This window comes from Danio rerio, chromosome 24 (assembly GCF_052040795.2).
Source record: "Danio rerio strain M-AB ecotype USA chromosome 24, GRCz13ab, whole genome shotgun sequence".
In the NCBI taxonomy this organism is placed as follows: Eukaryota; Metazoa; Chordata; class Actinopteri; order Cypriniformes; family Danionidae; genus Danio; species Danio rerio.
This window is the reverse complement of record NC_141044.1, coordinates 5,484,658-5,511,161: the sequence shown is the minus strand read 5'-3', so window position 1 is coordinate 5,511,161 and position 26,504 is coordinate 5,484,658. Positions and strand designations below refer to the sequence as shown.

At 35.1% G+C, this 26,504-nt stretch overlaps 1 long non-coding RNA gene across 10 annotated transcripts in view; it reads left to right on the top strand.

Moving 5' to 3' along the window:
* LOC137489281 (uncharacterized) overlaps positions 1 to 26,504 on the top strand; it is a 602,555-nt gene that overhangs the window by 259,674 nt on the left and 316,377 nt on the right. For all 10 annotated transcript variants that reach the window (XR_015524713.1, XR_015524716.1, XR_015524720.1 and 7 more), the window contains one exon: positions 578 to 710. This is a non-coding gene — a long non-coding RNA (uncharacterized LOC137489281). The remainder of the gene's footprint in view (positions 1 to 577; positions 711 to 26,504) is intronic.

Here is a 26,504-nt window from a genome sequence, read left to right as displayed (position 1 = left end):
GGGTCTGGTGCAATGTGCAAAATTGCTGCAAGTGTGGGGCTCACAGCAAGAAGGTCGCTGGTTCGAGTCCTGGCTGGGCCAGTTGGCATTTCTCTGTGGATGTTCTTCCCGTGTTGGTATGGGTTTTCTTCCGAGTGCTTCGGTTTTCCTATTTTACAGCATTGTAAACATAAACATATCCCAAATTCAACCCAGGCTCATTCTGAAAACTTACCCCAGTATACATTTCTGGTTAGCGCCAAATTTTTTGTGTATGCTTTTTGAGATCTTAAATTTTTCTCCCGAGTGCCATTTGTGTTAGCTGTAAATCCACCAGAGGCCGCTGTCGACTGACTGACTGACCAACCAACTGATCATCCTACCCCCTCTTCCCTAAACAAAACTGATAGTGTTTTAAAAAGCACCAATTGACCAGCGCTCACTCACTTCCCTAAACCCAACCGATAGTGTTTTCAAAAGAAATCCAGAAAAACAAAAGCCCTCGCTTAATTTTTACCACGTTTTCAGATTTTACCACATCCTTACCCTGCTGTTTACTTGTTTATTTCATTTTTTGTTTTTTGTTTTGCCTTTACAGCTTACTGGAAACGTTCTTCACCAGACTTGAACCCTGTCATTGTGGTCAACTCTTCTCTGCGTCTCAAGTCTGCCAACGTACACTGCAAGCCACTGGGCAAACTGATAACAGCGGGAATGCCGCCTATATGGAGGTAAGCAATCAGAAAACAAAATACAGCCATACATACTTCTGGCAACACAATTCACGATCTTCAGAAATGTATATAGGGCTACGCTTACAGAAAAAGAATATGTTTCCAAATTTGAGCCAATACAAGCCACATCTCAAACATGCTAATTTCTCATGAATGAATCGGGAGGGTAAATGATTCAAAACGTTCATAGACAGTCACTTAGCCAGCTTCACTGCATCTCACATCCACAATTACACAGCAAAAATATTAAATATAAAACGTGAGCTGCTGTTTACATCGTTTGCACACTGTGGGATGTACCATAAAGGCAGGTAGTGATGATAAAACTGAATCATAAGCACCAAACAACCATTAATCCAGTTTTATTTTAAGCCCAGTGTCTGATGCCTTCTACTTGATTTAAAGTTCTACAAATTTATGCACAACAGACTGTTGGTTATCCTCGATTCACCTTAGGTGCGCTGATCGTATGAATGCTGCTAAGGAAATCCATACATTCCTGTGTGGAGAAGAGAAAAATGCCCTTTCTTGCTGTATTGAGCTAGTCAAGGTCAGAACCCAGGCAGTGAATCTGAACGGTTCATTTAGAGATGGGAATTGAATTGTGAAGGCATAGCTGCTGGCAGCATGCAGGAGTCTGAAAATGCCCTTAAAGAGACCTTATGAGACATATCCACGCTTGTCATTCCAGGTTTGAATTTAGAGCTGCATTTCAAAAGTCGAATGATCTGTTATTAAAGAGGACATATCATGAAAATATCCCTTTTTTATGTGTTTAAGTGCTATTATTGGGTCCTTAGTGAATGATACGACTAAGAAAATGGACAATACAGTGAACCTTCTTCTGACAGCAATATATTCATACATTCATATGACTTTCAGAGTTTGCTTCCTTGTTATATTATTGTTATGCGGGGGCACCGCTAGCTGGTTTTTGGGAAGGAGTGGAGCTGGTTGTAGCTGGGGTATGGTTTATCATGGATGAAAGGGAAGGAGGTGGTTGTCATAGATGACAGTGGTGGTTGTGGGTTAGTGGTTGGGGGGTTTCATTGGGCCACCTGATAGTAACTCTGGGAAACCCCTAAAACATTGTGGGCCAATAGAATGCCCCCCACCCTCAGCAGAGCGCCCATTTTGTCATTCATTTATATGTGTTATGTAATAATATTAGTTTTCTAAGTTACTTAAACAAATTAAGTAAAATTATTTGAGTTAGTTCTTTTAAAATGTAGTGCGAGTTACTATTTATTTTAATTAATTAGCTTTTGCTTACCATAAAAAGTAACTAGGAAATGCAACTACATTTTACATTACATTTACATTATATTACAGTTACATTTTTGTGGAGTAACTCATTATTGTAATGCATTACTTTGCAAAGTAACTTTCCTCAACACTGATTACTGGTCTTCAGTTTACATCAGTGGGCATTTCAGACAATGTTTTCATCCAAAAATGGAAAACTGTTTATTAGTTTTGCCTGTTTGTTTGCATAGAAACAGCATTTTGGAAATGCAAACAGTACATTTAAAAACAACTTGCCAAGTGACCCAATGCCATTTTTTCTCTAATGTGGCACAGATCGGATATGGCCAATGTACATGCAAATGCTGATATTTTCTTCTGCTTCAAGTAATCAGCGTGACCAAAGGCGCCTACCTTGTGCGTAGTCGTGCATTTATAGTCCTGAGTGCTGTTTGTGTTGCTCTGCAATAACACTTTCAAAACGCTAGCAGGCAGTAGGTGTTTATGTTCCTGTGTCAAGTTTCTATGTGGGTGTTTTGTTTTTTCTAAAAACTACAAGTAGCTAAAACTCACTTATTCAGAGGCAGAAACCAGCGGAAATGCAGCAACTTTAATCGTAAGGTAAACACTAAACAAAAGTTTCCATCGGGAGCTCCTTCACAGTACTCGACACTTGTAAACACTCGCTCCATCGGGCTTGCAGCTCTTAGCACCTCTCACGTTCGTCAGCATTACCAAACGGACCAATCACAGAGCTTCTGTTACTTGTCATTGTGATGTGTAGTTACAATTTTGAGAGGCTGCGCCGGACCATTTTCGTGTGCTTCACACAGAAGTATAAATCCGCCTTAAGTAGAAAAAATATCCTATATACTGTATATATTGGCTAAATAAAAAAAAAAATAAAAACTGATTATCTGTGAACAAATTAAAAACCCAAATTAAGAAAAGAGTGCTCTTTTATTATCATAGCTGCCGTTCAGCACCCGCTCATTGTTTCTTTAATGCAGAGTAAATGCAGAAATCAGATATGCGTCATTTTTAAAAGAACATCTAGGTGTGTTATAAAAATAATCGGATTCAGTAACAAAACCGAAATTGACCATCAAGATCTGCAGTGTTAATGCTGCCAAAGTGGAAGTATAAAAAAAAAACTGCAGTTACTCCTTTTTCTGCAAAGACGCAATATGGGATATTTTGAAAATGGTGAGATTATGCATGTGTGTACATGTAGTACGTTATTTGATAATTTCTTTATTATTATTAAATATAAATATCTCAGGCGAGGCATTTCTGTGTGGAGTTTGCATGTTCTCCCTGCCTTCGTGTGGGTTTCCTCCGGGTGCTCCGGTTTCCCCCACAGTCCAAAGACATGCAGTACAGGTGAATTGGGTAGGCTAAATTGTCCATAGTGTATGAATGTGTGTGTGAATGTGTGTGTGGATGTTTCTCAGAGATGGGATGCGGCTGAAAGGGCATCCGCTGCATAAAAACTTGCTGGATAAGTTGGCGATTCATTCTGCTTTGATAACCCTGGGTTAATAAAGGGACTAAGCCGACAAGAAAACGAATGTATGAATGAATAAATATCTCAATGTATATTTAGGCAGCCCCAAAAAAGGATTTGGACAGTTAGTGTCTACCTGAAAATCTCTTCAAATCCAGCCTGATCTAGTGACAAAACATAACTATTTTACGTTTTGTGAGTTTAGTGGTTAATTTGTACGACTTGTCGTATGGTTCAGTCATACAAAAATGTACGATTTTTAAAACAAGGCATGGCACCAAACCCCACTCCTAAACCCAACCGTCATTGGGGGATAAGCAAATCATACTAAATTAAGCAAATCATACTAAATTGTACTGATGAAATCTTACAAATTCATATAAATTAGTCGCTAAATCAAAAGCTTCGAATAGCCTTGAGATTTTGTTGTCAAATTTATTTTTACTCATTTCAAAGAGCTAAAAAAACTAAATTGTTTCAGAAGTTTTATTTGTTTGTTTACACAACATCTGCATTTTGGGGACTAAAAATGCATAAACTGGAAAACAAGTTTCAAAGCGGGAGTTTTTGAAAGCACCACCGGTATCCATTTCGCGCAAAGACATAATATGGGATATTTTGAAATTGGTGTCATCATGCATGTGCGTAGCATGCTACTTATGATTATTTCTTTTTTTAATATTCTTATGTCCTCATTGTACCTGAGACCCCCTAAAATAAAAACCCTAGAATCGCCCCTGAGCTGAAACTTCCCATTCTGGCTACACCAAAGATTTATTTGACATCTATGCCCCCTTTATTGAATCAATTTAATCATAATTAGTGCATTAAAACAGCATAGTATGTTTGAACTTACAAAATATTTCTTCACAGTACTTCAGATTTCAAACGAATTTCAGTGTGAATAAATGTGCACAGGTCAGTTAATTAGCCTGGCGACCTTGCGAATTCCATTTAACGCTCGACAAACAAGTGCGTGGGTATTTGGCTGTAAGAACCACAGACACCATTCTCTCCTCTGACATCGACAGCTCTGTTCATCTTCAGACAGAAATACCACACGACAATCCTCTCGGACTCTTGACAGAGGTAAGCTTGTGTATTATTGAACACCTTCCATTTAGAATTCTCAAAGCACTTCTTAAAGGTCTTTCCAGTGCATGTGGACTCAGCACTGGTCCGTTCTGAGGAAAATAAATGACTTGTGAGAAATTTTGTCGGGTGTTAGTCTAAATGACAGGTTTGCCGTTGTGATTAGGGATCTCCAAAAAAAAAAAATATTTAGGAAGCCCGCTAAATATACCGCCCCTGAGACACTTCTCATGGCCCAGCTAACCAAGTGTGAAATAGCTTTGGCTAAGTAAGGAGAGGGAACCATTAATATTGATAAAACCGGGTGAGGTGCTCTCAAGGTGGAATGGAAGTTCTAACTAAAGAAAATGATTAATGTCACCTTCAGTAGAGGTTAGAGAAATACATTTATTAAGGTTTGGTAAAGCTGGGGTTCATGCGCATGCGCACACACACAATTCCTTGCTCAGTCTTTATCTCTGCCTATCTACAAACATCGGGCAATATATATTTACATATTTAGGATTTGGACAGTTATCATCAACCTGAAAAGCTCTTCAAATGCAATTATACCAATATTTTGGGGCTGAAAAAGTTAAATAGGTTTGTGATGTCACTTAATAAATGTAGTTTGAGGGAATGAACAATCTATTACAGTTACTGTAGAGTAAATAAAACGAGTAATATCTAAATAAAATTCCATCACAATGTCTTATATTTCTTTAGTTTTTTTTTTCTTTGAATATTTACATTTCAACATTCTGTTAAATTTAATTTTATTTGTTATATAACTTAGGCGTATTGGCATCCCAATGCGAAGTGGAGAACTATAATATAAGACGTACCAGATTTACTCTGACAAAGCAACTGCCTGGATGTACTTTATCCTGCTCATTTCATTTGCCACAAAACATAAAAATAAAAACAAAACATTGTTCCAAGCCGTAATGTGTTATTAATTGTTTAATCAAAGGTAAAATTACAGAAACGAACCAACTGAATGGAGAATACACTAACCTACATATTATTCAGTCATCGGATGGCACCAAACAAACAAAAACAGCAGTGTAACAGACAAGCATATGGAGGTACAAGCATATGCATGACAATAAATTCACTGACGGTCAAGAGGATTCGAAGTACCCATATGTGCCTGTGTTATTAGATTTAATGTGGTTATCTCAAAGTAACATACCTTGCTATGTCTTCACTGAGAAATCCATGACATATATACATACATAGGGTTGAAGTCAGAATTATTAACCCCCCTTTGACTTTTATTTTCTTATTTTATATATAATTTCAAATGCAGCCTTACTTAGAATAATCAGATAGGCAAGTGTTCAATTACCAACAAACAACAACACATGAGTAATTCGAAAGGCAGGGCAGGCAGGAAAGTTTTGGAGAAAAAAAAAATGTTGCTGAAATAAGGTCCGAAAAAACCTTCCAAAAAACATATTGTAGGCTAGAATATTTACTTAACAATTATGTGAAAATTATTCTGTATTCTGTCATTCAAAGAAAACTTTACAATGATTTACATTTTGTAAAGTCAATGTTTAGCTCAGCATACTGTATGCGCAGGAGTGACCATGGCCATGAATAATTCACACCTGGAGAGACAAAAGACACTCCCCCACTGGCTAATGTTCACCCATCAAGGGCGTCATTTGATAATAATTTCTGAATGACTTGGAGACACTGCATATAATTAAAATAACATTTTAAACATGAAAAACAATTACTTCAAGTAAAAACAATATTTTAAGACCTTATATATATCTTTGCCCAAATAAATCGAAACTCTTTCCAAACTTTTGACTGATTCAATAACGGTAAAACAAACAAACAAATAAATACATAAATAAATAACATACGTTTTGTTCTGAATAAAGCAGCATCAGATGACGGTGGTCCCGTGAGGTCAAATGGGTCATGATTACACTTTATTCCTGAGAATAAAAATTAAACAACCTTTCTAGCCAGCATGATGTGTTTGTTTGTGGGCGTGCACGAGTTCAGGCAGCTGTCGTCATCATTTGTGTTAGTGGCTGACTCTGAAAGAGTCAGTATGATGCGCGCATTCTATCAATGCTAGGAGAATTCTATAGATTACCAAGCGAGACGACATTTGTTTTCAAAAGGAGTTGGAAAGTGCACTTTCCAAGCTTTATGCAAGTATGTCTCTCATGTATTCGTGGAGCTTCCGTTATTTTTTCTGACCCCAGTTTACATGTGGCGTGCGTCTCACGTGCGAAAAGTTGGTTGTTGGTACTGATTACTTTATCAAAGTTTTGTTTGTTTTCAACATGCACATGCTTAAAAAAGTCTAAACTTCTAGCTTTCTATAGATATATGTCTCATGTCTGTGTGTTTTGTTTTTGCTGAGTTTCAGTTCATTTTATTGATGCATTTCTAAAAAACAATTTGCGTAGAGACAAAAGAAAGAACGTGCACATTGTTTATTTTCCTTATTTTGCAAAAGCACACCTTTTGTTGTTAGTGTGACTGTACACACACACAAAAAAGTAGACACCTAACAGATTCTAGTGGTGTAAACACTTATTTGTGTGCCCAAAATCAACAGAGTTTTCTTAGTGTCTTTGGCACTGATAAAAAAAGAGATGCTTAACACGCAGAGGTGATCTGGCAACATCAGAGGGTTAAACAGTAAACATATTTATTTATCACATTACGTTGATGCATACAGTGTATAAGGGAAGTCATTGACATTCAGAGCATACAATAAACTGTACTTTGAAAAGATATACATATTAATATGTGTCCTCAAATATAAATGCCTCAAATATAAATGCCTTCGGTCCAATAGCCAGCCCGTTAGAGATGAGTGGCTTCTGGGATCTTGTATTTGACTGTGAGATGTACCACAGGGCATTGCTGAAACATGTTGTGACAGTCAAACAAACTGCAGGCTTCTGAATGTGACGCATGTCAGCCGTCAGGAGGGGGTTACATCTGTTCTTCAACCTGGGGTTAAAAGCTCAAATAAACACTCAGTCCTGTGAGGTCTGGGGAAATTACGGCCACAGCAGGGTTGCCAATACTTGTCATTTTTTTCAGTGACAAATATATACACTATGTAAGGAAGCTTACTTCTCTGAATAAGTTGAAATAAAAACATACATCTTAATTTGTTAAAAAATATTTATCTTATGAATATTACTTGTATTAGTTTACATTGACATTTGATTATTTTACTACTGTATACACTGCATAAACTGTAAAGATCAGTGATAAATGAAGTCAGGATACAGAAATATAACCTAGAAACTTAGTATTGTACTTTTTTATTGAAACTTTAAAAAAAGGAAAAAGTTTGAATTCTACTTAAGATTTTGATTGAACAATGAATTATGAATAACACATGTTGCAGGGCATTAAATTACTGTTTATTTCTTTACATTTCAACTTTGTAAACTATAAATCATGGGTCTCCTCACGATTTGTGTCTCATTTTGTGAGCCGACTGACAACAGTTGTTTACTCCCCTTTTTCTTCTACTGCTCTGTCGGCCACGCCCACTCCTCGCTCTGCTCGCAGAGCTCCTCACCTATTATGAAGCATTTTTTGAAAAAATCTGAAGTAGACTTGAACCGAAAGAAGGGGATTTTTATGGACCTTTAACCTTCCTGTTGTGTTCTGGTCAAATCTGACCAATTTACAACTTAAAACACGCATAAATATTGTGTTTTACATCTGATTGCCTCAAGACCCTATGATCTCCTCCACACTATGCACTTAAACATATAAAAGTGATGATCACCTTTTTCAGAAAATTTGAATTTGAACTTCTACTGTTTAATCAGATGTTTTGGGTTCATTTTTTTGGTCACAACAACCTAGCAGTTTTTAAGTGGGTATTTTATCAAAAAAATAAACAAATTGGCAATAAAAAAATTATTAATTAAATTATTGTACTTATAAATGTAGCAAACGGAGCAAAAAAATAAATAAAACAATAGTAAAATACTAATTAATGGTAGACTGAAAACTAAAGAGGGAATAGAGTATGACAAATTAAATATAAAACAGAAATACAATCTAAATTAAAAACTCAAACCTATAATAAAATGTTGTCACGATTACCCGCGATCGTCTTTCATAAGATGGCTGGATTTCACTAACAATAACTTATGGACTACAAATCCGCCATTTCTGGACTACATTTTCATACATGCACTTCGGTCACACTCACACATGCTTCCTCATCTAAACTGATTACATTCACACCACCTGAGGATTGTCAGAGACTGATTGCACACACTATTTAAACCACACACTCACCCATTCAGTTTGGCGAGTTTTGTTATCTGTCAAAGTATTGCGTTTCCCAGTCTTGTTATCTTGTGTACCGACCGTTAGCCTTGTTAGCCTCTTTGTCTTTGCCTGCCTTTCTAATCTCTTGCCTGTATTCGACTGTGATTCTGGATTGTCCTCACACTCCTGTTTGCACCCGTATTGACCACTGCTTGCCTGACTGTAAATAAACCTGCGTATTGGATCTTACCTCAGTTGTTGGTGTTATTCCCCGTGGTTACAAATGTATCCACATGACACTTTGACTTTCTCAAAAGTAAAACGTATAAAGATTTTAATTAAACAGCGACTTTCAATATTTAGTAAATGGTAATTGTCATTCAACTAAAATATTACCATATTACCCAGTAGTTAAATGAATAGTCACAGTAACTACATGACCTTAAAATAAAGCAAGTTTTTTCTTGTAATTTCTAAAGCTCTGCTATATTAGACTCAGTATTTGACTGAAGCAGCTGTAATTTGTGTGCTGCTCACTCATTCTCTTTGTTGTGTGTGTGTTGTATACAGTACACAGCCAGTTCAAGGTTGTTGTGTAGAGCTGTTTTTGTAGCACAGGCAGTCAAAAAACGTGTTCACGCTGTGCAAGCCAAGCAGCCTGACTGTTTTCCAGCATGTCCTTCCTTCTGTCAAGGCTGACACACATTAATGAGGCACAGAACACATACACACTTCATCATTACCAAGACCGGGACGGCTTTTCACACTCCCTCCCTTCCTTTCCTCCATTACGGCAGATATTTGAGAGATTACATCTGTCACTTATTTGGGTGCTAATTGGGCGAATAAACATGTTTCGCATACTGTACATCTGCATGGCCCTAATCAGGCCTCTAGTGAATACCACAGAGCACAATGCATTATGGGAGGACGGAGATTGGGGTTTGTGTTTCATTTGTTTGCTATTTATATTGTGTGTGTGTGTGTGTGGCCCTGTATAGGAGGATGATGAATGTTTGCGAATGTTTTCATACTGTAATGTCTGTCAAAATGTCACCGGATGACAATACACTGACACTGATGAAAACTCCTTATAAAACTAAAATAAAGGAGAATATATAGGGGATTATAATATGAGGTAGCGTGATATAAATGTCCAGATAGGATATTAGTGTTTGGGTTTACATGAAGGGGGAATTTTTTTATTTTATTTATTTATTTATTTATTTATTTATTTATTTATTTATTTATTTATTTATTTGTTTGTTTGTTTGTTTGTTTGTTTGTTTGTTTGTTTGTTTGTTTGTTGTTATTTAAATATTTTGTTAGTGGTGACTTTTGAACATTTGATGACTTATCAGGTGTTGAAATGATAAATAAAAATGTCTAAATATTTTCTTTAAATGAATAAGTAAATAAAGTAGCATGTTTCATAACGTGTGTTACGAATCGGTTCTGACAACGAAGTTAAGGATCCACATGCAGTTTAATACAAGAGTAGTCAGGCAGGCAAAGGTCAATCACAGGAGCAAATTTGTACATTCAAGTAATCCAAAATTGTGGTCACAAACAGGCGAATGGTCGGTACAGGCAGCAAGGGATCAAAACGAGAAAACAAATCAAAGGGGCAAACCACAGCTAGGCTAGAAAAGGTAAACTCATTGTAATGTTCACTAACAGCATAACAAGACTCAGCAAAGTATGTGTGTTTGTGTGCTGTATGTATAATCCATGTAATTAATCTTTGAGCAGCTGTGTGTGTAATTAAAGAAGAACCGGAACAGATGTGAATGTGTGGTGCATGAGATGATTTGTAGTTCCTTTGTTGGCAGATTTGTCATTCTCCAGCGATCTGTATGGACTAGATTGCTGGTGATTGTGACAACGTGTTGATGTAGAACATCTAGATTTTGTTTCTTGAAAAAATACTTGTTCTTTAATTCATATTAATATTTCATAATTTTCATTTCAATTTTCACTTTTTAAAATTATATAGACATTTTGAAGGAAACGACAACATTTTTGTTTAAAAAATACTTTAAAAAAAAAGGAAAACTTGACAATGAAAATAAATTTAAGCAGTTAAAAAAACTGCAATAGTATTTTAATTATTAAAATTAAAATATGTAATGATATAAGAAAATAAAACACTTTGTTGGTATTATATTTTTACTGTTTAAAATAAAGTAAAACAATAACCCAATATTTTACTGTATTTCAACTAGTTGATAGCATGTTTCATACCGTGTAGATGTAGAATGTCTAGATTGTGTTGCTTGGAAAAAAGTCTTTAAGAATTTAAGAAACTCATAATAATATTTCATAATTTTCACTTAAATTTTCACTTATTAAAAGTATATAGGCATTTTGAGGGAAAACAACTTTAAAAAAAGCCTTAATGATAAAAATACATTTAACCAGTTAAGAAAAAAACTGCAATAGCATTTTTATTATAAACAAAAAATATTTAATGATTTAGGAAAAAAATAAACTGTTTGTTGCTATTGTATTTTACCGTTTTACTGTTTGACAATAAAATGACAACCAAATATTTTACTTAATAATAAATAACCATCTTTTCAGTTTCAGTTTGGTTGAATTAATGCACTTGCAATTAATGCAACATATCTGAAACAAAAATAATAATAAGTAAATTAAATAAAAGTATATACTGTTATATAAAATATACAAATGAAAAGAAAAATTTTAAATGAAAATAAATTTAACCATAAAAACACAGTAGTATCTTAATTATAGTAATAATATTATAATTAATATGTATACATATCAGTGTCTTTAGCTTTTAAGAACAATATACATTTTACTGCATTCTTAGTACTTTACATTATGGGAGGACAGTGATTTTGTTTCGTGTCATATACTGTATTTGTTGGTTATATTGCGTGTGATGGGATGATGTATGTTGTGGATGTTTTACTTTGCTCAATTGTCCCGTAGCGTGGTAGTCAAACAGGGCAAGGCTACAGGAGTCGCTGGATGACAATAAACTGAACTGAGACCCTGATGAAAATGGTTTTAACCTTGTCTTGTGATTGTTGCTGCCACCTCATAGAAAACAAAACTGAAGGACAATATCTTGCAAGATACAATGTGATACACTGCATGTAGAATTTCCAAATATGGAACATTAGCACTGAACAAATATTCATGAACTTTTTATTGGCATAGTATGTATAGTCATATTACATTTGATGTATGAAAATTGTGGGGTTTTAAATAAAATAAAATAAAAAGTTAGTATCCTTATAAAATTGTTGTTGCTTAAAATTTAATTAAATTAATTTAAATACATTTACAGTATTTAATTGATTAATTGATTTTATTTGACAATTTTAACAAAAATATACAAACAAGTCCATTTAGACTAATTCATACATATTTTAAAAACTGTCGAGTATAAAATATACAAAAAAGCCACAGGCTTATTTCCATTGTGGTTCTCGATATTCTTAAAAAATGAATGAGCAAATCATAAATGAAGTGCAATCAGATCAACAACTCAGCACAACAAAATCCTCAACTTCAACTGTAAAACAACCACGTTTTAATTTCCCTTCTAAAAACACTCACAATTTGAATCTCTTTAAAAATCGTGGGCAAAACATTCCAAGCAGCAGAGCTCGTAGACAAAAAAAAAGAATTTCTACCTGATTCACTCTTAAATCTATATGGGTAAATATCCCTGCTACGTGCCCTTGTAGAATGACAATGTACCTCACTAACTAAAACATAATAATTAAGAAAATATTTTGGGACCATTTTCTTTAAAATCTTAAACACCATCACTAATTTAAAATTTTTACTCTTTTCTCAATTTAAAAAAAAAAATACTTTGAACTTATAATGTTCATTATTTAAATGTGTCAGTGGAAGTACATTCATAACAATTCTATACAACTTATTTTGGGCCGTCTGCAATTTATTTTTCTTTTTTTTTAGAACTACCGCTGTACCAAAAAGCTGCAACATAGTCAAAGTATGGCTGCACTAATGCACTGGCTAAATTTTTTTAAAGTTTGGGTATCTAGGACCTCTGCGTGTCTTTCTAATAACTTAATTTTAGAACACATTTTTAAATGGACTATAACAGCCATCTTTTCACCAATAAATATTATTGTTATTTATTTAATAGAATTTTATATGGATTATATACACATTTTTTATCACTTGATAATGTAAAAAAACATTTTAAAATTATATAAGTTTTAATTTTTTTATACACCATTTTAAGTACAAAATTATTAATAATTTAAATTATATTTTTTTCTAACTTGCCTAGCTAGCCTAATTAACCTGGTTAAGCCTTTAAATGTCACTTTACGCTGTGTAGAAGAGTCTTGAAAAATATCGAGTGAAATATCATTTACTGTCATCATGGCAAAGATAAAATAAATCAGTTATAAGAAATGAGTTATTACAACTATTATGTTTATAAATGTGTTGAAAAAAATCTCTCTGTTAAACAGAAATTGTGGAACAAACTACACAGGTAGGGCTAATAATTCAAGCGGCTAATAAATCTAACTTCAACTGTATATATATATATATATATATATATATATATATATATATATATATATATATATATATATATATATATATATATATATATATATATATATATATATATACAAACACACACACACACACACACACTCTCTCACTCACTCACATTCACTACAGCCAATTTAGTTTATTCAATTAATCTACGGTACAGCGCATGTGTTTGGACTATGGGGGAAGCTAGAGCACTTGAAGGAAACCCATGTCAACATGTGGAGTACATGCAAACTCGACACAGAAACACCAACTGACCTATCCAGAACTCAAACCAGTGACCTTCTTGCTGTGAGGTGACAATGCTAAACCACCATGTTGCCTTTTTTTCCCCCGTGATTATTATTTTTTTATTATTCCTTCATTCTTTTCTTAACACACCCCTTGCATGTTAAAACATATGGCAGCCTAATAGATAGAGAGTGCACATTTCACACGTTTCACATCAGCCAGACCTGTCTTCAGGTCTCTGACAAGCAAGACAGCAGCAATGAGCACCAGCCAATGACACTGCAAGAGGAGAGCTAAAAAAAGAATAAATAAATAAAATACGAAAACTGAAAGAGGAGAGATGAGGCACTGAGAAACAAGAGCCAAACAAACAAAAAAAAAGCCAATTAACCTGCTGCCCACATCTCAGCTGTCTCTACCATATATATTTCCTTATTGTCAGGCATTTACAACCACAAATACAAACATTCTTAATTGTTAATTGCTTAAAAATCTAGATTAACTGCCAGATTTAATGAAAAGCACAAATTACTCAGATGAGAGTGGAGAAGTTTGTGAATGTTCTTCTGACAATGCGCAAATGAAAACACAAAGGCAGCTGCTCATTTTCATAATGTCTGACAAATTAGGTTGCAAACAAGCCGAGCTGATGAGTACACTCTTCTAAACATCCTTCCGAGAAAACATTGTGCAATGCTGAGTGTGCTTCACACAGGTGAGTAGGCTTGACAAACCACCTGTAAGAAACACACTCTTTTCTCTCCGTGTGCACCAGGCACTTTCCTACAAACACTCCAATACAAGGACGCAATAGCAGAAGTACGAGTACGTCATACATATGCAAGCCAAAAGTAAGTCTCGAGTCTCAAGCAAGTCAAGTCGATAGCTTGGTTGAAGCAAGTCGTAAGTCTTTAAAATGTTTGATGACTGAATACGCTTCTAGGTTAAAACACAGTAGTCGTGGACTATAGTATGTTCACTTGCAACAAAAACTGTGCATTTCCATTTAAAAGGTATAATGCAGTACATAACTAGCAGAAGCTGAATATATGTTACTCTTCAAATATGCTTCAAATTTAGTACAACTTTAAATAAAACTAAGAGACTTTTAAATTTTCGACACATAATAGACATAAAAGGTATTATCATAGGTTTGAGTTTAAGGCAAATAAAAATACAAATGTCTTTAAACTTTATTTGATGAATTGTTTGATTTGATAATTGTTTTGGATCCATTCAGTCGTATTTAAAATTGTATTTAATTGTGTAGATTTTTCATCTGGTGCTAAACATTTTTATCAGATGTGAATCCTGCCTTCAATTAAAACATTAAATTGTTCATCCACTGAGTTCTTTTTTTGAGAGTATTAAACAAATATTAAGTTATTTTGAGTTATTTAACTCAAGTTAATGTCAAGCCTCGAGTCATGATAGTCAAGTTGAAGTCTAGTCGAGTCTTTTTAAATATTTGTCAAGCAAGTCTAGTGAACAATTCGGGACTTAAGTCTGAATTGAGTCAAGTCTTGAGACTCGAGTCCCCCACTTCTGCTCAATAATAATAATAATAATAATAATAATAATAATAATAATAATAATAATAATAATAATAATAATAATAATAATAATAATAATAATAATAATAATTAGTGTTGAGGTAGTCGAACTTATAATCGGACTTGGACATTTTGGACTCAGAAAATATCACAAGTACAGTCGAGTCCACATCATCTACAACACAAATAAAGAGATTGAAAATGTATAAATAACAGCATGAAATTATAACAAGAATTTAATGAACTCTCTAATTGCATAATTTAAACAATTGTTAATTGAATTAATTATTTGATTTATTGATTTATATCTGGTTTCCCCCACAGGCCAAAGACATGCAGTATGGGTGAATTGGGTAAACAAAATTGGCCGTGGTGTATGAGTGTGTGTGTGAATGAGTGTGTATGGGTGTTCCCAGTACTGTGTTAAACATACAGTTGAAGCCAGTATTTAAATGTGTGCTATGCAACATGCCTCTGATGATACTGTAGGCAGATTTAGATTTATAATGATCTCTTTTCTCCACACTAATCTGACTCCCAGTGCCTCCCTTCTTATCCGGAACAGTTTTAATCAGATGTCTTATTGATTAATGTTTTGCCAAATCCCAAAAAAGGTTAGCCATTATTACTAATCAAGCAGAGCCCTGATAAACAGCAATATCACAGCCATGGCCTGGAGGAAGCACTGCACTGAGATTAATGCAAAAACTGAAGAAAGTCAGGGGGGAAGATTCCCCCAAAAAGCAATGATGGAGCACATCTGTTGCTATAAAAGGAACAAGACACAATAAATGTTTATATATATATATATATATGTATGTGTGTGTATATATATATATATATATATATATATATATATATATATATATATATATATATATATATATATATATATATATATATATATATATGTTTTGCCTTGATTTCATTTGTTTGCTTCAGGCTATAACAAGAGCAGTCAGGTGCATGAAAAGCAAGCTTAATTGACAGGCTGCGTTGAGGTTTGAAGCAATCTTTTCTGACATGTTTGAAGATTTATTAGTACAGTATTTTTTTCTGCTGATGGCTTACAATAAAGACAGACTAATAGCACTGCGGTTGTGTGCACATCAACTGTGCTTACAGACTGCAGACATGTTTATAATAATCTGCCCTCTGTGCCTTATGCAGTATATTTTTTCTGTTGGTCTGGCCCACCAAAACCCACCACCCCCAATCAGTCAATCATTCATATACAGTAATTATAAGGTTTATTATTATTTTGTGTTTATACTTTAAAGTATACCTATTATTATGTTTACAGTGGGACTTTAGTGTTTAGGATCATTCTATTTCAAGGTGCACAATTGTACGTATGAGCAATGTCACAACACTGCTGGTCGTGTGTTGGCTCGAGGCCACAGGCCGAGTGCCTTAGTGTCCCACCAGTGAGTATATACAGCCATATTGCACTGCTACGATTGTGATATTGTGTTTATACAACAGTTTGGCAGCATAACCATGTATATAAAAAAGAAAATCAAACACAGAGTCTCAACTACTCAACTACTCTGCAGCCGACATCAGAACAGCAGAAACTGTTACCAATTCTTCGTTTTAGAGCTAATATTTGAATGATTCTCTAGCGTAATGTCTAAAGTGATGACAAAACAGGTGATTTTGCTCAAATTTTAAGATTAAAAGGCTGAACAGCATTGAATGCCATCAGTCTACAGAGATTTCCCAGTATTTCTCTGTTGCAATCCGGAGATCACAACTATTAACCCCCGAAAAAGCCAAAGCAAAGCAAACACTAGCAGATTACAATGGTATAAATGCAGCACTACAATATACAAATATACAATATACAAATGAATGAGTTTGACTTTAAATGTCACTTACCAGTTTTGACCAGATTTGATCAGCTGTAGTTTGAGTTTTTCTCCCCTAAGGGCTTATTATTCGGTCTCTGTCGACATCCTGTGGTGGACCATCAACCATCTTTGCTCTGCATAATGACAGGCCGATGTCTGCCGACACGCTGTATCTTCGAAATTATAAATATTTAAAATAGGCACTATTCTTATAAATAAACTGCATAGTTGCAATCTAAACAACTACAGTCTTGAAGAAAAAAGCCTCAAATGTTCATTATGTTGTCCGGCAGCTGCAATATTTGTCAAACTGTAGTGAGTTTATTGATCTGCTGTCACTCTATGTTTTCAAAGTTATACACAAGGGTGAAGAGGCTGTACGAGTTATGTTATTGCAGAATATCGCACTGCTATCAGACAATCCGATTCAAGAACCATATATATATATATATATATATATATATATATATATATATATATATATATATATATATATAGTGTTATAGCTTATCATACTATTAAAATAATTTGATGTATTCTTGTTTACTAAATTTAATATATTATAATAATCCAAAATAATATAAAACATCATACATTTCCCAAAATATCAAAATATTTACAAAAGCTATTACTTTTAAAATGTGGATAATACATAAACCATCTTTACATATGGATTTCTATACTCATCACCTTGTTTCTTTGCATTTTCTTACTTTATGTTTCCATTTAACAGATGTACTTCTTTTCTCAAGTGTCAGTTCATAAAATTATTATTTTTTTTAACATTTAACACATCAATTTTGCTCAGTCTGACTGCTTGCTGTCTGCTGACTCTGAGGATTATATGCATTTGTTTATTTTGTGTATATCTGGTTATTTTTACCCTATAAAGCTTTACATATAACCTATACTCGTGCAATCATGTTGGATATACAATACTTTTTTTTTTTTCATTTAACAATAAGCTTTTTTTGTTCAATATTTAGAATTTACAGTTGAAGGCAGAATGATGCTCTCCTGTGATTTTTTTTTTCTTTTTCAAAAATTACCCAAATGATGTTTAACAAAGCAAAGGATTTTTCACAGTGTTTGCTGTAATATTTTTTTTCTTCTGGAAAAAGCCTTGTTTGTTTTATTTCAGCTAGTATAAAAGCATTTTTCATTTTTTAATCACTTTAACATCAATATAATTAGCTCTCTGAAGCATTTTTTAGATTGTCTTCAAAACAAACCACTGTTATACTATAACTTGCCTAATTATCCTAACTTGCCTAATTAACCTAGTTAAGCCTTTAGATGTCACTTTAAGCTGAATACAATGTCTTGAAACATGTTTAGTCAAATATTTTATACTGTCATTATGGCAAAGATAAAAGAGTTATGAAACTTTTATGTTTAGAAAAATCTTCTTTTGGTTAAACAGTACTTGGGGAAAATAATATACAAGGGGGCTAATAATTCTGACATGAACTGTATTTAACCCCTGGGTTACTAGCTGAGGTAGAGAAAAACCTCTGAAAACACATTGCACATGCTAGAATAAAACAACACTGAGCATTTAAATGCTGAGAAGCAAGCTCATTGGCTGCCGAGGTGACAGCAACCAATCACCTGCACCATGTAATTAATGGCATAAAAGCAGATTGGGTGACTTATCAGCCTGTGCATATAGTTTCATGACAGCACTTTGTATTTAAACATTACAAATTTGCAAGTGGCCAGCACAAATCAGTCAGAACCAGGATAGAAATTGAAGCTGGTTTAAACTCGCCTTTATCTGTCACACAGAACCTATTTTTCTTCCAGGCAGAAGAACTCTTGGCCGTGGCCCCGTTGGCCCCGATTCAGCTGTTGTTTTCTATTGCGAGCACATCTTCATAATTTAAGATCCTGCAAGGCTAACAGATCCACATACATGAGTCACAGTCTAGTCTCTTTCAGCTGGATGTATTGATTTATTTGAAGCACCTCAACTAGCGTCTTGGCTTCAACAAATACCCAACTGGCATTTTCTGAGAGAGCCCTCATGAAAAATTAACTTGTTCAGGAGCTCGTTCAGAAATGTCACATATAGCCTATTGTTATCCAGGCTTAGCGAACAAGGGAGTATCGACAAGCGAATCTGGCAATAATTTATAAAGCCGAGGATGGTGATCATAAACAATGCAAGATCACATTCAAACATGATTGATTTCAGTCTGATTTATAAAAAGTGCAAAGTCAAGGCCTACAGTAAATCTGTCATCGGAGTCTGCTTATGATAAATTCCGTTGAATCATCTCTTTAGGCTTCCGATGCTCTATGCCAAATCGAAGAACAGACTGCTGTATCAAACAAATACAGGCCAAGATAAAGTTAGTTTGGAGGTTATTCCTGTCAAACTTTCCAAAAATGCTTGGTTTAGTTACACTTTTGTTATACTGTATTATTGGTCCATTTGTGATTGCATAATAAGGAGGTGTGGCTGTGGGGCTCCGTCTTCTTTGATGTTGGCATATTTTCTAGTATACAGACATCCAACCTGTAAACTCGAGGTGTATTGAGGAATACTTCCTTTTCAGCAAGATTGCTCTTTTGTGTGTGTCGTATAAATAACTTTCAAGTAAGGCTGAGCTATATTGCAAGCAAAATTATCACAATATCATGCTTGACATCATTCGGTATGGATAATTATTGAATATTTTTAACAGTAAATTTAGGAATGGGGCGAAGCAGTGGCGCAGTAGGTAGTGCTGTGGCCTCACAGCAAGAAGGTCGCTGGGTCGCTGGTTGGAGCCTCGGCTCAGTTGGCGTTTCTGTGTGGAGTGTGCATGTTCTCCCTGCGTTCGCGTGGGTTTCCTCCGGGTGCTTTCCCAGAGATGGTTTGCAGCTGGAAGGGCATCCACTGCGTGAAAACTTGCTGGATAAGTTAGCGGTTCATTCCGCTGTGGCGACCCCGGATTGATAAAGGGACTAAGCCGACAAGAAAATGAATGAATAAATTTAGGAATATTATTTTTTATTTTTATTTAATCACTTAATTTTCCAACATTACAAAGGCAAATACATTGTAAAAAAATTTAAAGTTTAGTTAAAACAAAATTTTGAAGCAACTGGCTGCAAAGCAATTGTGAGGTTATTCAACTTTAGTGTTTGAAGTTGTGGCAAATTTGTTTTCTAAGTTGAGTTAACTTAAAATTTTAAAGCAACTGCCTGCAAAGGAATTGAGAGTTTATTCAACCTTATTTTTTTAAGTTGGCTTAAAATGGTGGTTTAAGTAAAGTATACTTCAAGGAAAAAGTCGATTCAACTCAATTTCGAAATATAATTTGTTACAACTTCCACCACTGCAGTTTAAAAACTCAATATTTGTTTCCAACCGGTTGCTTTAAATTCTAAGTTAACTCAACTTTTAATGTCTGACAGTGCAGGGAGTAAAATTTTCGTCCCCTCAACATATTTCATTGCTTTCATTGAACAAACAGTTAAATAGTTTTCATGAGCAAACTCAACACTGAGCTCAAAAATATGTCTACTTTACTTAGAATTTTAAATTTGTAAGTTGGAATTTTTAAGGCTTAGATTTAAGTCAAAAACAAAACAGTTTGAATAAAATATCTCATCTATTTATAATAAAATAAACATATGTGTTAAACTTGATAAATACAATTTTACCAAGTGTGTGCAATAAAGGCAGATCAACATCTGTAAAGTGGCAATAAGTGAAGTTTATTTATAAACTAATTTCGACAGGATCAAGTGTTCGTGATACTTGCGGCCGGCCCTGCATTATTCAGTTCATGATTCACCAATCAGACGATTCCTCAGCCACTATATATACCTTAAGTTCCATATAACAGCCATCTTCGTTTTGAAGAGTCCCCTCTTCCACCCCTACTCCTCCTCATTTCCTAGATGGGTGCCACGGTGGCAAAGTGGTTAGCACTGTTGCCTCACAACAGTCTTCTAAAACAAGGCTTAACTTGGGCGGTCATTGAAAATCTAATAGACATCTAAGAATAACCCAAAACTAGACTGTTTTGGGCTGTTCTTGTTTATTTTGTTAATTTTTATTTTATTTGTTATTCATTGTTTGACAGCCCAGATTTAGCCTTGTTTTAGCCAAGACCACTTTGTTTGGATGTCTATTAAACATCAATCTTTTAAAAACTTAAAAACGCTTGCTTGGAAAGGTCTCATTTATAAAACTTTGCATTGAAATCTTCCTAAAAGTAGGTACGACAAAATTAATTTGAATTATTTACTAATTATGGCACATATGATAGTTTAAAGTGGTTCAATTAATTCAATATTTTAGCTGAATATGCTTACTTAGAATTTATTTCCAGCTGCTAAGATTTTTTTATAGATCACAAATTTGGCATGGTAAGTGGTGTACATTTCCACCCTAGTATTGTGCATACACCGACATTTATAAATGAGACGCCTGGGCCTTTCGTTTTTTACTGTCTACCATTTTAAGGTTTACTTAGAGCTATCATTCGTAATCATTTCAGATTGCCAACTTAATGCTATTTTCACAAGGTAGATTGAATGACTGCACTCTCCATGGCCACTTTGCAAAATGTTGCAAAGTAGTGTTGCAATGGGATCTTTTAAAATTGTCAGGTGGTCCTCCAACAAGCAGGTTACCCTTTACCACGCGGGCAATCAAAAAAGCAGAATCAGGCCTGAAAACCACACCGTGTCCTCGCACTGCAATCAGAGGCTCAGATAAACACTTGTGTGCCGCACGACAGACTAACTGCGAGTCATTTTCATAATCACCCACTGCAGAGCACACACACAAGAAGCAATCAGCCCGGCCGGGCACCTGACGCAGCGTGGAGCTCTCATCAGCTGAGATGCTTCGGCCTTCTGAGGAGAACCAGATGCACTGTTATTCCTGTTGCACAGGGATAAAAAATGTCAGCACAGATATATCAGATTTCTGGAGAAGGTTTTTCTAGGTTAGTTATATTAGTTGAAGTCAAAATTATTAGCATTTTTTTGTCTTATTTCAAATATTTTGCAAATTTAGTGGTCACACTTTACAATAAGATTCATTAGTTAATGTTTTACTGTATTTGTCATGTTAGTTAACGTTAGTTAATGAAAATACAGTTCATTGTTAGTTTGTTAACTCATGGTGCATTAACTAATGTTAACAATCATGGACTTAAATGTTAATAATGCATTAGTAAATGTTCAATTATGATTAATAAATGCTGTACAAATGTTGTTCATGATTAGTTCATGTTAGTAAATGCATTAACTAATGAACCTTATTGTAAAGTGTTAACAATTATGTTTCACAGAGCAAGACATTTTTCACAGTATTTCCTATAATATTTAGTTTTTATCTGAAGAAAGTCTTATTTGTTTTATTTAGGCTAGAATAAAATAATTTTTTATTATAAATGTTTTTAATATTATTAAGTTAATAATTATCAATATTAATAAACAATATTTTTTTCCGATTGTGTACGGAGCAAGCCAGTTATACAATAACGTTAACCTTACTTGCCTAGTTAACCTGTTTGACCTAGTTAAACCTTTAAATGTCACTTTAAGCTGAATACTAGCAAAGTCCTTATAATGATGTGTTCACACCAGATGCGCATATAAATCACGTTATTTGTGCGTAAATAGATGTGTGAACATTTTGAGTTTACTCGCGTGTCAGATCCACTTCATTCGCGCGTCAAATTTACTTCACAACAGACACGGATTCGCATCATGGGCAGGGCGGGCAGGGCTTCTGTCTGACCGGTGGCTCTAGCTTCATTGCTAAATGGCTAACATGGATTTTATTGAGAGAATAGCTGTGCTTTAGGAGGCTGAAAAACAGCGTTGATTCGTTTGGAGCTCTGTCTGAGTCCAGGAAATCCATTCTGAGGTGAACCCAGCTCTCTGAGCTCATAAACTCCTACAGAAACTTAACCTGGATGATAAAAGCTTTCAGCGGTGCTTCTGACTGAGCCAAGCCCAGTTTGATAAACTGTTGTCCGGTGTCTGCAGGAAGATTTTTCCTTGCGCCGCTTCATTCGTATAAATCGCGTTATTTGCATTGCCTCACTCGCAGCGGAGGATGTCTATTCGCATCTTTGCAATGACTTAACATGTAAAACACTCGCGTTAGACGCTTCTTCCGCATCTAGTGTGAACGCAGCATGAGGCTAGTCATTTCACTCGGCTGCCATCTTTAAAACGTCTCTCAGGCAGTATGCTTGGGCATTCTGTCTGAATGGGGAAACAGCAAATTATCCAAAAATGTTTTACCAAGCTTACGGTTACATTACATATTTGGAATCACCAATAAAGTTAAACAACAACTGTCTCCTAAGTTTTGTTTTAAAACATTCGAATCAAACACAATTGCCATATTTTCAGGTTGCCCAAGCTGATGCGGATGAACCCTCAAAAGGAACGAGATCACGACACCTCATTTATGGCTGTGTTGCACATTATCATCCTCTGGATAATGCTTTGACAGATCAATCTGGTCTTCTGAAGTAATTTACAACTTGGTCTTGATGGTGAATCTCCTCTAGAAATGACACCGTCTTTTTGTGTACAAGTTGGAGGGCATTTGAGTAGTTGCTGTCATGCGATGTGCGTTTGACAGAATGGACTGTACAACTTTTTTTTTCAAGTGTAGTTGGTTAATTTAAAAGCTACATTTCCAGTGCGTTCGTGGACCACAGAAACAGCACACGTCTGGTCTAAGCTTTTTCCCGGAGAAACGTCAGTCTGTTGAGATCGATGATTGGCTCCTGTTCTAGTAGGCAGGACTTCATTCGCCATATTGACCGTTACGCTTTTCCCCATTCAAAACTGTAGTAGTGACATGTCTTGTGTATTCTATAGTCTTGCATACTAGTATCTTGAAAATATCTAGTCAAATATTATGTACTGTCATCATGGCGAAGATGAAAGAAATCAGTGATTAGAAATTACTTATTAAAACTATTATGTTTAGAAATCTGTTGGGAAAAAAACCTATTTCTGTTAAACAGAAATCATAATAAAAAATAACCAATTAAAATATATATTATTTTATTTTATTCTTCTGGAGAAAGTCTTTTTTTTATACTTTGTCTAGAAGTCTGTCTTTTTTTAATAATAATAAATATAATAATAAAGTTTTTTTTTTAATTATAAATGTTAAGGTCAATATTATTAGCCCCCTTGTCTGAACCTAAGTAACTTAGTTGAGCCTTTGAAATGGTCTTTTAATCTAAATACTAGTGTCTTGAAAAATATTGAATAAAATTTAATGTTTTGTATCATGGCAAAGAAAAAAGAAACTAGTTGTTAATCTGATATTAAAACTGTTATTTTACAAAATGTGCTGAATACATCTGTGATAAAAATTACTTCATAAATATAAACAAACAAAAAAAAAAACACACACACAATGGGGACTAATAATGTTGTTTTTAAGTATCTTTAAATAACAATATTTAAAAATAGTTTTCAATGGCTGTAAATAAATTTTCCTCTTTTTGGTGGCAATGTTGTTTGAATGTGTGTGTGTGGATGTTTCCCAGAGATGGGTTGCGGCTGGAAGGGCATCCGCTGCGTAAAAACTTGCTGGATAAGTTGGCGGTTCATTCCACTGTGGCGACCCCAGATTAATAAAGGGACTAAGCCGACAAGAAAATGAATGAATGAATGGTGGCAATGTTTGACAGAGCTTTCTGACAAACATTACTTGTGTGCGGGTGTATTTAGTTAATCCTGCTAAAAACAGATGACTAAGGAGCTTATATTGTAAAATCTTACTGACACTTGCTTTTTAACACAGATGTCTAATTAGCCAAGGTAAAATCTGTGGAAGTTCAAAACGAGTGTCAGAATGTGGGGGTGGGGGGTGATTTAATTGACTCTGAAAGGCTGGTGTTTGATGTCAGTCTGACTAAGTATTTCAGTAATTGCTGATCTACTGGGATTTTCACACTCACAACTATTTTTAGAATTCATAGAGTCAAAATATGTTTCATGTTTGGTTTTGACCCAGCTATGTTGGCCAATCAGAACGGAGAAAACTGGAGTCTTTGGAAAATCTTCACCCTGATCAGAATTTTCAGAAAGTTGCAGTCATCTCATACTGCATTATTGTGTGGACAAACAGCAAAACCATGTAGAAAAATAAAGTGTGATTTTAAAATTAGCCATGTTCCCGTGGACAGGGCCTTAGCATAGATATATACACTAGATATCACATAGGGACCCTGAGCATGCGTCAATAGCGCCGCCACATTGGTACAGGGCTCCCAGGACAAATGTCATTCAACCGCACTAGTCAAGACAGTGTTATTACGTGAAGATGCGGGACTTTAGCGCTGTCTACGGGTGTAGTAACAAGCAAACAAAGAAAACAAAGCACAAAGGCAGAACATTTCATAGGTAAGATTAAGTTTTTTACGTTTTTGTATGTTCTGAACTGTTGTCCTAATCAGGTAACGTTATTGATGATAACAGTCACTTAAAGCATTCACCATACGGCAAAGCAGCTCCAACTCGCACTAAACACTCGACTTATGCTTGTTTTGTTGAATAAAATCAGCAAACAATGCAAAATAAATATGACAACGAGATGCTGCGCTGCCAGAAACTTGTATTATTGTCGGCTAACGTTAGTGAAAGAGTCGTTCGGGGGATTCATTCAGAAACGAATCGCTCCCTCCATCAGTATAAGAAGTAAAAGCAGGAGAGGAGGTGCGTTTCAGGACATGGACTAGATAAAATTTAACAGGCAGGGTGGATAGTACATTTCCATACACGCAAACTCAAGCTTTTTGTCAGGAATGCCAGTGCGATCACTGATCCATCAATGTAGAGAAGTGATTTAAAATGATAATTTTTGTAATTAAAAAAAAATAATAATAGTTGCATACTGACATCCAGGAAAACTCCTGATCATATATATATGTGTATATGTGTATATCTCTGGCTTTGGATGGCCACAGTCCTCCACTGTACCTTGGTCCCGCATTCATTTCAATGGAGCACTACCCTGTTGTAAAATGGCGGCTCTATTGACACATTCCTTCCAATAGACGATAACAGGGTAGGCGACATGTAATGTATATATCTATGGGGCCTTAGTACCAGCTCAGACTTAATTAAACACCATAGCCCAGGGGGACACCAGTGTCAGTCCTGGAGAGCCGGTGTCAATGCGGAGTTTAGCTCCAACTTGCCTCAACACACCTGTCTAGAACTTTCAAGTATAATCCTGCAGTTGCACTAGTGCAGGGGTGGCCAGCCCTGTTCCTGGAGAGCCACCTTCCTGCAGATTTCAGTTGCTATATCAAACACACCTGAACCAATTAATTAGGACCTGAACACCACGTGGTAATTACAGGCAGGTGTGTTTGATATGGGTTGCAACTGAAATCTGCAGGAAGGTGGCTCTGCAGGAACAAGGTTGGCCACCCCTGCGCTAGTGCTTTACACAAAAACTTCTATCCAGAGAGGTCATGTT